Source organism: Vulpes vulpes, chromosome X (assembly GCF_048418805.1).
Source record: "Vulpes vulpes isolate BD-2025 chromosome X, VulVul3, whole genome shotgun sequence".
NCBI classification, from domain to species: domain Eukaryota; kingdom Metazoa; phylum Chordata; class Mammalia; order Carnivora; family Canidae; genus Vulpes; species Vulpes vulpes.
This window is the reverse complement of record NC_132796.1, coordinates 44,533,424-44,548,821: the sequence shown is the minus strand read 5'-3', so window position 1 is coordinate 44,548,821 and position 15,398 is coordinate 44,533,424. Positions and strand designations below refer to the sequence as shown.

The 15,398-nt window shown below is 39.7% G+C and overlaps 1 protein-coding gene across 2 annotated transcripts in view; it reads right to left on the bottom strand.

Moving 5' to 3' along the window:
- Positions 1-15,398, bottom strand: part of KLF8 (KLF transcription factor 8) — a 322,445-nt gene that overhangs the window by 271,355 nt on the left and 35,692 nt on the right. The gene's annotated exons all lie outside the window — the stretch shown is intronic.

Genomic DNA, 15,398 nt, shown 5'->3' with positions numbered 1-15,398 from the left:
TCCATGCTCATGGACTGGAATTTTAAATTATTTATATTACCCAAACCAATTTACACGATTTTTTTGTTTTGTTTTTAACTTTCATTTTTAGTTTTTTAATTTTTTTTCTTGGAGTTCAATTTGACAACATATAGCAAAACACCCAGTGCTCATCTCATCAAGTGCCCCCCTCAGTGCCCATCACCCGTCACCCCAACGCCCCACCCTCCTCCCCTTCCACTACCCCTTGTTCATTTCCCAGAGTTAGGTGTCTCTCATATTTTGTCACCCTCACTGATATTTTCACTCATTTTCTCTCCTTTCCATTTATTCCCTTTTACAAATTTTTATATTCCCCAAATGAATGAGACCATATAATGTTTGTCCTCTTCCGATTGACTTATTTCACTCAGGAAAATACCCTCCAGGTCCATCCACGTGGAAGCAAATGGTGGGTATTTGACGTTTCTAATGGCTGAGTAATATTCCATTGTATACATATACCACATCTTCTTTATCCATTCATCTTTTGATGGACACCAAGGCTCCTTCCACAGTTTGGCTATTGTGGACATTGCTGCTATAAACATTGGGTGCAGGTGTCCGGGCATTTCACTGCATCTGTATCTTTGGGAGTAAATCCCCAGCAGTGCAATTGCTGGGTCGTAGGGCAGATGTATATTGAATTTTTGAGGACTCTCCACACAGTTTTCCAGAGTGGCTGTACCAGTTCACATTCCAACCAACAGTGCAAGAGGTTTCCCCTTCCTCCACAGCCTCTCCAACATTTGTTGCTTCCTGTCTTGATAATTTTCGCCATTCTCACTGGTGTGAGGTGGTATCTCATTGTGGTTTTGATTTGTATTTCCCTGATGGCAAGGGATGCAGAGCATTTTCTCATGTGCTTCTTGCCATGTCTATGTCTTCCTCTGTCAAATTTCTGTTCATGTCTTTTGCCCATTTCATGATTGGATTGTTTGTTTCTTTGCTGTTGAGTTTAGTAAGTTCTTTACAGATCTTGGATACTAGCCTTTTATCTGATACGTCATTTGCAAATATCTTCTCCCATTCTGTAGGTTGTCTTTTAGTCTTGTGGACTGTTTCTTTGGCTGTGAGGAAGATTCTTATCTTGATGAAGTCCCAATAATTCATTTTTGCTTTGGTTTCCCCTGCCTTGATGGATGTATCTTGCAAGAAGTTGCTGTTGCCAAGTTCCAAAAGGGTGTTGCCTGTGTTCTCCTCTAGGATTTTGATGGAATCTTGTCTCACATTTAGATCCTTCATCCATTTTCAGTTTATCTTTGTGTATGGTGTAAGAGAATGGTCTAGTTTCATTCTTCTGCATGTTGATGTCCAATTTTCCCAGCACCATTTATTGAAGAGACTGTCTTTTTTCCAGTGGATAGTCTTTCCTCCTTTGTTGAATATTAGTTGACCATAAAGTTGAGGGTCCACTTCTGGATTCTCTAATCTGTTCCATTGATCTATGTGTCTGTTTCTGTGCCAGGACCACATTGTCTCGATGAAATCAGCTTTGTAGTAAAATTTGAAATCGGGAATTGTGATTCCCCCCGCTATGATTTTCTTTAATATTCCCCTGGATATTAGGGGTCATTTCTGATTGCACACAAATCTTAAGATGATTTGTTCCAACTCTCTGAAAAAGTTCATGGTATTTTGAAGGAATTGCATTAAATGTGTAAATTGCCCTGGGTAGCATGGACATTTTCATAATATTAATTCTCCCAATCCATGAGCATGGAATATTTTTCCATCTCTTTGTGTCTTCCTCAATTTCTTTCAGAAGTATTCTGTACTTTATAAGAAGATCCTATAGATCCTTTACTTCTTTGATTAGGTTTATTCCTAGGTATATTATGCTTTTAGATGCAATTGTAAATGGGATTGACTCCTTAATTTCTCTTTCTTCAGTCTAATTGTTAGTGTGTAGAAATGCCACTGGTTTCTGGGCATTAACTTTCTCTCCTGCCACACTGCCGAATTGCTGTATGAGTTCTAGCAACCTTAGGGTGGAGTCTTCTGGGTTTTCTATGTACAATATCATGCCATTGGCAAAGAGGGAGAGTTTGACTTATTCTTTGCCAATTTGAGTGCCTTATATATATTTTTTTGTTGTTGTTGTTGTTACCTGATTGCTGAGGCTAGGACCTCTAGTACTATGGGGTTTTTTTGTTTTTTTTTTTAAATAATAAATTTATTTTTTATTGGTGTTCAATTTATCAACATACAATATAACACCCAGTGCTCATCCCGTCAAGTGCCCCCTTAAGTGCCCATCACCCATTCACCCCCAACCCCCACCCTCCTCCCCTTCCATCACCCCTAGTTCGTTTCCCAGAGTTAGGAGTCTTTATGTTCTGTCTCCCTTCCTGATATTTCCCACACATTTCTTCTCCCTTCCCTTATATTCCCTTTCACTATTATTTATATTCCCTAAATGAATGAGAACATACAATGTTTGTCCTTCTCCCATTGACTTACTTCATTCAGCAAAATACCTTCCAATTCCATCCACGTTGAAGCAAATGGTGGGTATTTGTCGTTTCTAATGGCTGAGTAATATTCCATTGTATACATAGACCACATCTTCTTTTTCCATTCATCTTTCGATGGACACCGAGGCTCCTTCCACAGTTTGGCTATTGTGGACATTGCTGCTATAAACATTGGGGTGCAGGTGTCCTGGCGTTTCATTCCATCTGTATCTTTGGGGTAAATCCCCAACAGTGCAATTGCTGGATCGTAGCGCAGGTCTATTTTTAACTCTTTGAGGTACCTCCACACAGTTTTCCAGAGTGGTTGCAGCAGTTCACATTCCCACCAACAGTGTAAGAGGGTTCCCTTTTCTCCGCATCCTCTCCAACATTTGTGGCTTCCTGCCTTGTTAATTTTCCGTATTCTAACTGGGGTGAGGTGTTATCTCATTGTGGTTTTGATTTGTATTTCCCTGATGGCAAGTGATGCAGAGCATTTTCTCATGTGCATGTTGGCCATGTCTATGTCTTCCTCTGTGAGATTTCTCTTCATGTATTTTTCCCATTTCATGATTGGATTGTTTGTATCTTTGGTGTTGAGTTTAAGAAGTTCCTTATAGATCTTGGAAACTAGCCCTTTATCTGATACGTCATTTGCAAATATCTTCTCCCATTCTGTAGGTTGTCTTTTAGTTTTGTTGACTGTATCCTTTGCTGTGCAAAAGCTTCTTATCTTGATGAAGTCCCAATAGTTCATTTTTGCTTTTGTTTCTTTTGCTTTCGTGGATGTATCTTGCAAGAAGTTACTGTGGCCAAGTTCAAAAAGGGTGCTGCCTGTGTTCTCCTCTAGGATTTTGATGGAATCTTGTCTCACATTTAAATCTTTCATCCATTTTGAGTTCATCTTTGTGTATGGTGAAAGAGAGTGGTCTAGTTTCATTCTTTTCCATTTGGATGTCCAATTTTCCCAGCACCATTTATTGAAGAGACTGTCTTCCTTCCAATGGATAGTCTTTCCTCCTTTATCGAATATTAGTTGACCATAAAGTTCAGGGTCCACTTCTGGGTTCTCGATTCTGTTTCATTGATCTATGTGTCTGTTTTTGTGCCAGTACCACACTGTCTTGATGACCACAGCTTTTAGTACAACCTGAAATCTGGCATTGTGATGCCCCCAGCTATGGTTTTCTTTTTTAAAATTCCCCTGGCTATTCGGGGTCTTTTCTGATTCCACACAAATCTTAAAATAATTTGTTCTAACTCTCTGAAGAAAGTCCATGGTATTTTGATAGGGATTGCATTAAACGTGTAAATTGCCCTGGGTAACATTGACATTTTCACGATATTAATTCTGCCAATCCATGAGCATGGAATATTTTTCCATCTCTTTGTATCTTCCTCAATTTCTTTCAGAAATATTCTATAGTTTTTAGGGTATAGATCCTTTACCTCTTTGGTTAGGTTTATTCTTAGGTATCTTATGCTTTTGGGTGCAATTGTAAATGGGATTGGCTCCTTAGTTTCTCTTTCTTCAGTCTCATTGTTACTGTATAGAAATGCCACTGATTTCTGGGCATTGATTTTGTATCCTGTCACGCTGCCAAATTGCTGTATGAGTTCTAGCAATCTCGGGGTGGAGGCTTTTGGGTTTTCTATGTAGAGTATCATGTCATCGGCGAAGAGGGAGAGTTTGAACTCTTCTTTGCCAATTTGAATGCCTTTAATGTCTTTTTGTTGTCTGATTGCTGAGGCTAGGACTTCTAGTACTATGTTGAATAGCAGTGGTGAGAGTGGACATCCCTGTCTTGTTCCTGATCTTAGGGGAAAGGCTCCCAGCGATTCCCCATTGAGAATTATATTTGCTGCGGGCCTTTCGTAGATGGCTTTTAAGATGTCGAGGAATGTTCTGTCTATCCCTACACTCTGAAGAGTTTTGATCAGGAATGGATGCTGTATTGTGTCAAATTCTTTCTCTGCATCTAATGAGAGGATCATATGGTTCTTGGTTTTTCTCTTGCTGATATGATGAATCACATTGATTGTTTTACGTGTGTTGAACCAGCCTTGTATCCCGGGGATAAATCCCAGTTGGTCATGGTGAATAATCTTCTTAATATACTGTTGGATCTTATTGACCAGTATCTTGTTGAGAATTTTTGCATCTGTGTTCATCAGGGACATTGGTCTATAATTCTCCTTTTTGGTGGGGCCTTTGTCTGGTTTTGGAATAAAGGTGATGCTGGCCTCATAGAACGAGTTTGGAAGTACTCCGTCTTTTTCTATCTTTCCGAACAGGTTTAGTAGAATAGGTATGGTTTTTTTCTTTAAACGTTTGATAGAATTCCCCTGCGAAGCCATCTAACCCTGGACCTTTGTGTCTTGGGAGGTTTTTGATGACTGCTTCAATTTCTTCCCTGGTTATCGGCCTGTTCAGCCTTTCTGTTTCTTCCAGTTCCAATTTTGGTAGTCTGTGGTTTTCCAAAATGTATCCATTTCTTCTAGATTGCCTAATTTATTGGGGTATAGCTGCTCATAATAAGTTTTTAAAATTGTATTGTATTTCCTTGGTGTTGTTGGTGATCTCTCCTTTCTTATTCATGGTTTTATTAATTTGAGTCTTTTGTCTCTTCTTTTTAATAAGGCTGGCTGGCTAATGGTTTATCTTTCTTATTAATTCTTTCAAAGAACCAACTCCTGGTTTTGTTGATCTGTTCCACAGTCCTTCTGGTCTCTATTTAATTGAGTTCTGCCCGAATCTTTATTAATTCTCTTCTTCTGCTGGGTGTAGGATCTAGTTGCTATTTTTTCTCTAGCTCCTTTATGTGCAAGGTTAGCTTTTGTGTTTGAGTTCTTTCCGGTTTTTGGATAGATACTTGTATTGCGATGTATTTCCCCCTGAGGTTTGCTTTGCTGTATCCCAAAGATTTTGAAAGGTTGTATCTTCATTCTCATTAGTTTACATGAATGTTTTTAATTTTCCCCTAATTTCCTGGTTAACCCTTTCATCTTTAAGCAGGATGGTCCTTAACCTCCACATGTCTGAAATCCTTCCAAACTTCTCCTTGTGATTTAGTTCTAGTTTCAAAGCATTATGGTTTGAAAATATGCAGGGAATGATCTCAATCTTTTGGTATCAGTTAAGACCTCGTTTGTGACCTAATATGTTGTCTATTCTGGAGAATGTTCCCTGTGCACTTGAGAAGAATGTGTATTCTGTTGTGTTTGGATGTAAATTTCTGTAAATATCTGTGAAATCCATTTGGTCCAGTGTATCTTTTAAAGCTCTTGTTTCTTTGGAGATTTTGTGCTTAGAAGACCTGTCGATTATAGAAAGCGCTAGATTCAAGTCACCAAGTATAAGTGTATTTTTATCTAAGTATGTTTTAACTTTGCTTATTAACTGATTGTTATACTTGGCAGCTCCCACATTCGAGGCATAAATATTCATGATTGTTAGGTCTTCTTGTTGGATAGATCCTTTAAGTATGATATAATAGTGCCCTTCTTCATCTCTTACTTCAGTCTTTGGGATAAACTTTATCTCTTATAAGGATGGCTATCCCTGCTTTCTTTTGAGGACCATTTGAATGGTAAATTTTTCTGCAACCTTTTATTTTCAGGCTGTAGGTTTCCTTATGTCCAAAATGGGTCCCTTGTAAACCCCAAATAGATGGGTACTACTTTTTTACCAGTGTGAAACCCTGCGCCTTTTGATCGGGTCATTAAGCTCACTCACATTCAGAGTTACTATTGAAAGATATGAATTTAGTGTCATCATGATACCTATTCAGTCCCTGTTTCTCTGGATTGTTTCCTTGGGCATTCTCTTTCTTTTACAGGGTCCCCCTTAATATTTCTTGCGGAGCTGGTTTGGTGGTCACAGATTCTTTCAGTTTCCCTTATCTTAGAAGCTGTTTATTTCTCCTTCTACTGTGAATGAGAGCCTTGCTGGATAAGGTATTCTTGGCTGCATGTTCTTTTCATTTAGGACCATGAATATATCTTGCCAGCCCTTTCTGGCCTGCCAGGTCTCTGTGGAGATGTCTGCTGTTTTTCTAATGCTTCTCCCCATAAAATGTTAGGGATTTCTTGTCTCTTGCTGCTTTAAGGATCTTCTCTTTATCTTTGGAATTTGCAAGTTTCACTATTAAATGTTGAGTGTTGAGCGGTTTTTATTGATTTTTTTTGGGGAGGGGGGTGTCTCTATCTCCTGGATCTGAATGCCTGTTTCCCTTCCCAAGTTAGGAGAGTTCTCAGCTAAAAGTTGTTCAAATGCAGTTTCTGGACCTCTGTCCCTTTCGGCGCCCTCGGGAACCCCAATTAAATATAGATTTTTCCTTCTGAGGGTGTCATTTATTTCCCTTAACTTATCCTCATGATCTTTTATTTTTCTTTTTCCCTCAGTTTCCTTCCTTCCCCTCAACTTGTCTTCTAGGTCACTCACTCATTCTTCTACTTCATTAACCCTCGTCATTAGGACCTCCGGTTTGGATTGCATCTCATTTAATTGATTTTTAACTTCTGCCTGATGAGATCTAAATTCTGCAGTCATGAAGTCTCTTGAACACTTTATGCTTTTTCTAGAGCCACCAGTAGCTTTATAATTGTGCTTCTAAATTGGCTGACATTGAATTGTAATCCAAATTTTGTAACTCTGTGGGAGGAGGAATGTTTCCGATCCTTTCTTTTGTGGTTTTTCCTTCTAGTCATTTTGCTCAGTGCAGAGTGGCCAAAAAAAAGTTGTACTGGAAATAGAGAGATAAAAAGGGAAAAAAATGGGGGGAGCAAACAAAACAATAAACAAGGGGGAGTAGCCCCTGATTCTATATACCGTAAATCTCTCAATCTCCCCTGGAACTTTCCAGGACTGCTTGATAAATAACTTGGTTTTCCCCTGTCCTTCTAACTGGTCTTCTGGGGGAGGGGCCTGCTGTGCTGATTATCAGGTGTGTGCATCTGAGGGAGCTGCCCAGCCTCCTGCCAGGTGCATGGCTCAGTGGGAGCTGTTTATCATGTGAGGCCCCTGCTCAGTCCCCGGCACAAGGTGATACCAGGTGGAACAACAGTGACGGCAGCCAGCTCTCCAACTCTGGAGTCAGCTCCCGCAGTAACTACCGCAGCTCTCAGTATGCAGGGGCCTGAATGCTCCCGGGGCATGGGGGGCGCAGATCTGCATACTTCGAGGCCACCCGGCGGTAGGAGCATCCTTGCTGTCCTGTGTCCTCCCGGCCTCTGTCTCTCCCAGTGGGAGCGCGGGATCTTGGGCTGTGTACCCCAGCGCCCTGGGCTCTGGGGCCTGCTCGACTGGAATTGTGCTCCCGGAACCGCGCAGCCCCCTCTTTGCGCAGCCATCGCTGGAGCCACCGCCCGAGCTGCCCCCGGGGCGGCACAGCCCCCTCCCCACGGAGCTGCTGCCTGAGCCGCTGCCCGAGCTGATTGGGGCCCGCCTGGCACGGGCTCCTGTCCTTCTGCCCTTTAGGGAGCTCGGCCTGTGGTGTGATTCGGGTCTCTCCAGGGGTGCAGTTTCTCTGTTAGTGCCCCTGGGAGCCTGAGGGCATTCCTGCTCCTCCTGCAGTCCTGCCCAAGCTCCCTTCAAGTGCCTTTGGGCCCCAGAAGATTGGTAAAGCTCCTGCTTCCCTGAGACTGGGCTTTCCTGTCCTGGGGTCACTCGCTGTCAGGCCTTAGCCCCACTCCTCCTGGGGACCCCTCCGCCTTGGATGCTTTTTTTTTCTTTCTTTCCTTTTTTTTTTCCATCTTCCTACCTTGATAGAAGCACAAACTCTTCTCACTGTAGCATTCCAGCTGTTCTCTCTTTAAATCTCAGACCGAATTCGTAGGTTTTCAGGTTGATTTGAAAGTTATCTAGGTAAGTTGGTGGGGACCGGTGACTTGGGGACCCTACTCTTCTGCCATCTTGCCCTGCCTTCCCAATCTATACGATTATTACAATCCTTTTCAAAATACCGACAGCATTTCTCACAGAGCTAATACAGACAATCTGAAAATTCTATGGAAGCCCAAATGACTCTAAATAGCCAAAGCAACCTTGTAGAAGAAAAGCAAAGCTGGAGGCATCACAATTTCATACTTTAAGCTGTATTATAAAGCTGTACTTATCAAAACAGTATGGCACTGGCACAAAAATAGACGCACAGATCAATAGAAAGAATGGACAACCCAGAAATTAATCTGCAACTCTACGGTTAATTATTCTTCCATAAATCAGGAAACAATATCCAATGGGAATGTAGCTGGACAGCTACATTCAAAGTATTAAAGTGGACCATTTTGTTATACCATCCACAAAAATAAATTCAAACTGGAAAAAAGGCCTAAATGTGAGACAGGAAACCATTAAAATCCTAGAGAATAATACAGGCAGCAACCCCTTTGACATCAGCCATAGCAACTTCTTACTAGTTATGTCACATGAGGCAAGGAAACAAAAGTAAAAATGAACTTTTGGGATGTTACCAAGATAAAAAGCTTCTGTACAGCAAAGTAAATAATCAACAAAAATAAAGGCAACCCACAGTATGGAAGAAGATATTTCCAAATGACATATCTGATAAAAGGTTAGTATCCAAGTTATAGAAAACATTTATCAAACTCAACATGTCAAAAATAAATATCCAGTTAAGAAATTGGCATAAGACATTAATAGACATTTTTCCAAAGAAGACATCAGATGGCCAATAGACACATGAAAAGATACTCAACATCACAAGGGAAATACAAATCAAAACTATAATGGGCTATCACCTCACACCTGTCAGAATGGCTAAAATTAACACAAGAAACAACAAGTGTGGGCAAGAAGGTGGAGAAAGGGGAACACTCTTACACTGTTGATGGGAATGCCTACTGGTCCAGCCACTCTGGAAAACAGTACTACAGAGTTTCTTCAAAAAGTTAAAAGTAGAACTACCCTTCTGTCCAGAGACTGGACTACGAGGTATTTACCCAAGGGACACCAAAATACTAATTTGAAGGGATACATGCACCCAGGTGTTTATAGCATCATTAGCAACAATAGCCAAATTATGGAAAGAGCCCAAATACCCACTGACTGATCAATGGATAAAAAGATGTGGTGTATATATATACAGTAGAACACTACTCAGCTATAAAAAAATAAAATATTGCTATTTGCAACAATGTGGATGGAGCTAGAAAGTATCATGCTAAGCAAAATCTGTCAGTGAAAGAAAGATAAATACTATATGGTTTCGTCTATATGTGGAATTTAAGGAACAAAACAAACAATCATATGGGGGGGTCATGGGGCACCTGGGTAGCTCAGTTTGTTGGATGTCTGACTGTTGATTTTGACTCAGGTCCTGACCTCAGGGTGCTAGGATCTAGCCTTGCATTAGGCCCTGTACTCAGTGGGGTATCTGCTTCAGGATTCTCTCTCTCCCTCTGTCTCTGTCCCTCCTCCTGCTGATACACTATCTCTTTCTCTCTTTCTCTCTGTCTCTCAAATGAATGAATAAATCTTTTAAAAAAAGCATTGTGGTCAGAAAATATGTCTGGTATGTCTTCAATCTTTTTGAATTTTTTGAGGTCTGTTTTGTGACCTACTCTATGATCTATTCTTGAGGATGTTGCATGTGTACTTGTAAAGAATGTGTATTCTGCTGATTTTTAGGATGAAATGCAATGCATCTGTTAAATCCATCTGTTCCAGTGTCATTCAAAGCCATTGTGACCTTGTTTATTTTCTGTTTAGATTATCTGCCTAATGATGTGAGTGGTGTGTTAAATTCCACCGTTATTATTATATTATCAGTGAGTTTCTTTGTTATTAACTGTTTTATGTATTTATATACTCCTATGTTGGGTGCATCAATATTTACAATTATTATAGTTTCTTGTTGCATTGTCCCTTTTATTATTATATAGTGTTCTTCTTTGTCTCTTGTTATAATCTTTCTTTTAAAGTCCATTTTGTCCAATATTAGTATTGCTACTCTGGCTTTCTTTTGAATTACATTTGCATGATAGATGTTTCTTCATCCTTTAACTTCCAATTTTCAGGTGTCTTTGGGTCTAAAATAGGTCTCTTGTAGATAGCATATAGTTGAATCTTGAGTTTTTATCCATTCTGTCACCCTATGTCTTTTGTAAAAAGAGTTTATTTATTTGAGAGCATGTGAGTGTGCACAAGTGAGGGTGGGGCAGAGGGATAAGCTGACTCTTCCTTGAGCAGGGAGCGCCCTATTCAGGGCTGGATCCCAGGACCCTGGGATCATGACCTAAGCCAAACTCAGGTACTCATCAACAGTAGTTAGGAGCAGTTACAACCCACAGCGTGTGCTAGCCACTATGAGTTTGTGGCTGGTCAGGCACATGAGGGTACCTGGGGGCATGCAGCTGAGTACATCATGTGATGGCATGTGGGGGCACACAGTTGCATGCAGTGAGATGTATATGGGTAGCAAATGGTAGCAACTGTGCATCTGGCAACTGGATGGGGTTTATGTGCAGGTTTAATAACATTTGCCCTGAGCCCAGAGTCGTGGCTGGGAGATTTGGAGAGGGCAAGTCCTTAGGAGAACTTGTGGGCATGGCACTCTGCTTGTGGGTTAGGTAGAAAGTGTCTGTGCAGCCCAGCCTACAGCAGGTGTCTCTCTATTTATACCAGGAGTTGGGGAAGGAAAATGGTGCCTGCCATCTCGCATGTTTTAGAAGTCCCTCGACATATTCTGAGATAAGTATAAACAGATCTGTCTCTCATTTGCTGCTGACATTGTATAAAGTGCCACTTTTATGTTGCCTCTCTGTGCAGTCTGCTGTCTCTTTAAGGGCAGAGACCCAGGTATCACTTATCCTTCCCACGAGCCCACTGCTGTGTCAGCTATCATGTATTCATTTGTTTGTTTTTGTTTGTTTCTTTTAAAATTCCAGTTTCTTAATGAATAGTACAAAATTAGTTTCAGTGTACAATTAAGTGATTCAACACATACATACAACTACCTGGTACTCATCAACAAAAAGAGTACTGGTTAATCCCCATCACCCATTTAATCCATTCCCCCACCTCTCCTCTGATAATCATCACTTTGTTCTCTATAGTTAAGGCTTTGAAACTAGAAGTCAACCACAGGAAAATAAATGTGGAAAAAACAGAAATAAATGGAGGTTAAACAACATGCTATGAAACAATTAATAGGTCAACCAGGAAATCAAAGAAGAAATTTAAAAGTACATGCAAACAATGAAAATGAAAACACAATAGTCCAAAATCTCTGGGATGCAACTAAAGTGGTTGTAGGTGGGAAGTATATAGCAATATAGGCCTACCTCATGAAGCCAGAAAAATCCTAAATAAACAACCTAACCTTACAGCTAAAGAAGCTAGAAAAAGAACAACAAATGAAGCCTAAATCCAGAAGAAGGGGGTTCATTACCCTGATACCAAAACCAGATAAAGACAACACCAAAGAAAGAGAACCATAGGCAAATATCTCTGATAAACCAGATGTAAAAATTCTCAATAAAATAAAGCATACCAAATCCAACAATACATTAAAAACTTATTCACCACATTATGTGGCATTTATTCTTGGGTTGCAACAGTGGTTCAATATTTGCAAATCAATCAACATGATACACCACATTAATAAAAGAAAGGATAAGAACCATATGATCCTTTCAGTAGATGAAGAAAAAGCATTTGACAAGGTACAACAGCCATTCATAGTAAAAACAAAAGAAAACAAAAAGAAAAAACACCTCAACGAAGTAAGTTTAGAGTAAACATACCTCAATATGATGAAGGGCATTTATGAAAAACTCACAGTTTTTTTAGAATAAATTTTTTTTTATTGGTGTTCAATTTGCCAACTTACAGAATAACACCCAGAGCTCATCCCGTCAAGTGCCCCCCTCAGTGCCCGTCACCCATTCACCCCCACCCCCCGCCCTCCTCCCCCCCCACCACCCCCAGTTTGTTTCCCAGAGTTAGGATTCTTTATTTTCCGTCTCCCTTTCTGATATTTCCCACACACTTCTTCTCCCTTCCCTTATATTCCCTTTCACTATTATTTATATTCCCCAAATGAATGAGAACATATAATGTTTGTCCTTCTCCGATTGACTTACTTCACTCAGCATAATACCCTCCAGTTTCACCCACGGAAAAACTCACAGTTAATGTCATCCTCAATAGGGAAAACCTGAAAGCTTTCCCTTGATTATCAGGAAGAACTCAGGGATGTTCACTCTCACCATTGCTACTTAACATAGTAATGAAGTCCTAGCCACAGCAATCAGACAACTAACAGAAATAAAAAATATCCAAGTCAGCAAAGAAAAAGTCAAACTTTCACTATTTCCAGATGACATGATATTAAATATAGAAAACCTTGAATAAATTCATCAAAGAACTACAAGAATTGATAAATGAATTCAGTAATATCACAGGATACAAAAATCAATGCACAGAAATCTGTTGCATTTATATACAACAAAAATGAAGCAGCAAACAGAGAAATTAAGGAACCAGTCCCATTTACAATTGCAAGATAAGATAAGATAAGATAAGATAAGATAAGATAAGATAAGATAGCAAAGAATAAGCCTAATCAAAGAAGTGAAAGACCTGTACTCTAAAAACTACAAAACACTGATAAAAGAAATTGAAGAGAGCACAAAGAAATGGAAAGACATTCCATGGTCATGGATTGGAAGAACAGATATTCTTTTTTTTTCCTTTAGGTTTTTTTTTTTATTGGTGTTCAATTTGCCAACATATAGAATAACACCCAGCGCTCATCCCATCAAGTGCCCTCCCTCAGTGCCCATCACCCAGTCACCGCCACCCCCCGCCCACCTCCCTTTCTACCACCCCTTGTTCATTTCCCAGAGTTAGGAGTTTCTCATGTTCTGCTCCCTTTCTGATATTTCCTACTCATTTTTTCTCCTTTCCCCTTTATTCCCTTTCACTATTTTTTATATTCCCCAAATTAATGAGACCATATAATGTTTGTTCTTCTCCAATTGACTTGCTTCACTCAGCATAATACCCTTCAGTTCTGTCCACATTGAAGCAAACGGTGGGTATTTGTCGTTTCTAATGGCTGAGTAATATTCCATTGTATACATAGACCACATCTTCTTTATCCATTCATCTTTCGATGGACACCGAGGCTCCTTCCACAGTTTGGCTATTGTGGACATTGCTGCTATAAACATCAGGGTGCAGGTGTCCTGGTGTTTCACTGCATCTGTATCTGGGGCAAATCCCCAGCAGTGCAATTGCTGGGTCATAGGGCAGATCTATTTTTAACTCTTTGAGGAACCTCCACACAGTTTTCCAGAGTGGCTGCACCAGTTCACATTCCCACCAACAGTGCAAGAGGGTTCCATTTCTCCGCATCCTCTCCAACATTTGTTGTTTTCTGTCTTATTAATTTTCTCCATTCTCACTGGTGTGAGGTGGTATTTCATTGTGGTTTTGATTTGTATTTCCCTGATGGCAAGTGATGCAAAGCATTTTCTCATGTGCTTGTTGGCCTGCTTTCTTATCTTTAAAATTAAGGTCTTATTCTTACTCTGCTTATCTTCCAGAGCTGCTAGGAGGATCCAGTGAGCTTATGAATGTGAAATGATGTGAAAGTAACTTTCATTTCTTTCCTCTTTTCTTCCTATGACAAAGAAAACTGTGCTAGAGCAAAATTCTACACACACAGACACACACACACACACACACACATATAGATAGATAGATAGATAGATAGATAGATAGATATCTATGATTTGCCTGTGCTTACCTTCCAACCTAGAATTTTTTTCTTCCTATTTACCAAATATATCTGTTCTTAATGATCCAGCTCAAGTGAATATATATATATATATATATATATATATATATATATTATTAGTGCAAACAGAAAATTGTGTTGCATAAAAAAGTTGCTGAAAAATATGAAATGTTCAACAGAAATGCCAGTAATCCAAATTTCAGAGTGAGGGGGTAACTACTAGTGGAAGTATTTTCTAAAGACTTTATAAGGTCACTGAATCATGGTGATTACATTACTTTCCCTTAGGCTGGTCATTTAGTAGCTGATCATTTTCAAAAAATATTTTATTTATTTATTCATGAGAGACACACACACACAGAGGCAGAGACACAGGCAGAGGGAGAAGCAGGCTTCACGCAGGGAGCCCGACATGGGACTCAATCCTGGGACTCCAGGAACATGCCCTGGGCCAAAGGTGGTGCTAAACTGCTTAGCCACCCGGGCTGCCCAATAGCTGATCATTTTTAATAGCATAACAGAGATAACTTCCTTGTTTGCCATTTCCTTCATTCTTGTCATACAGAAGCAGAGATCTATTTAAGCAAGGGAAGTTTCATAATACTGCCAACCACTTATCTATCTAGGCAAAGAGGGCAAATCACCTTGAGGTAGATATTATTTGTTCTAAGGTTAGATGCCCTTAGTTGGGTCTAAAAGTTAGTAAGGAACAGGTATTTTTTGTTTTTGTTTTTAGTGATAGGACAACCACATAGTCATATGGAAAAATATAAAGTTAGACTTCCACTTTACATACAAATAGACCACAGATGCATTAGAGTTCTACGTATAAAAAACAAAACTATAAAGGTTTTAGAATACACAAGGGATTCCACATCAAATCACAGCAAATCCAGCAAATCACAACAAGGAAAGTTTCTTCAATAATATAGAAAATATGTATAAACAATAAGGAAAAGACTAATCCATTTGGCTACATCAAAAGTTAAACCTTCACCATGCAGAAATTTTTATTTTGATGTAGTCCCAGTAGTTTAATTTTGCTTTTGTTTCCCTTGCTAGAGGAGACATATCTAGGAAAATATTTCTATGGACAATGTCAAATAAATTACTGCTTCTGTTTTCCTCTAAGAATTTTATGGTTTTCAGTCTCACA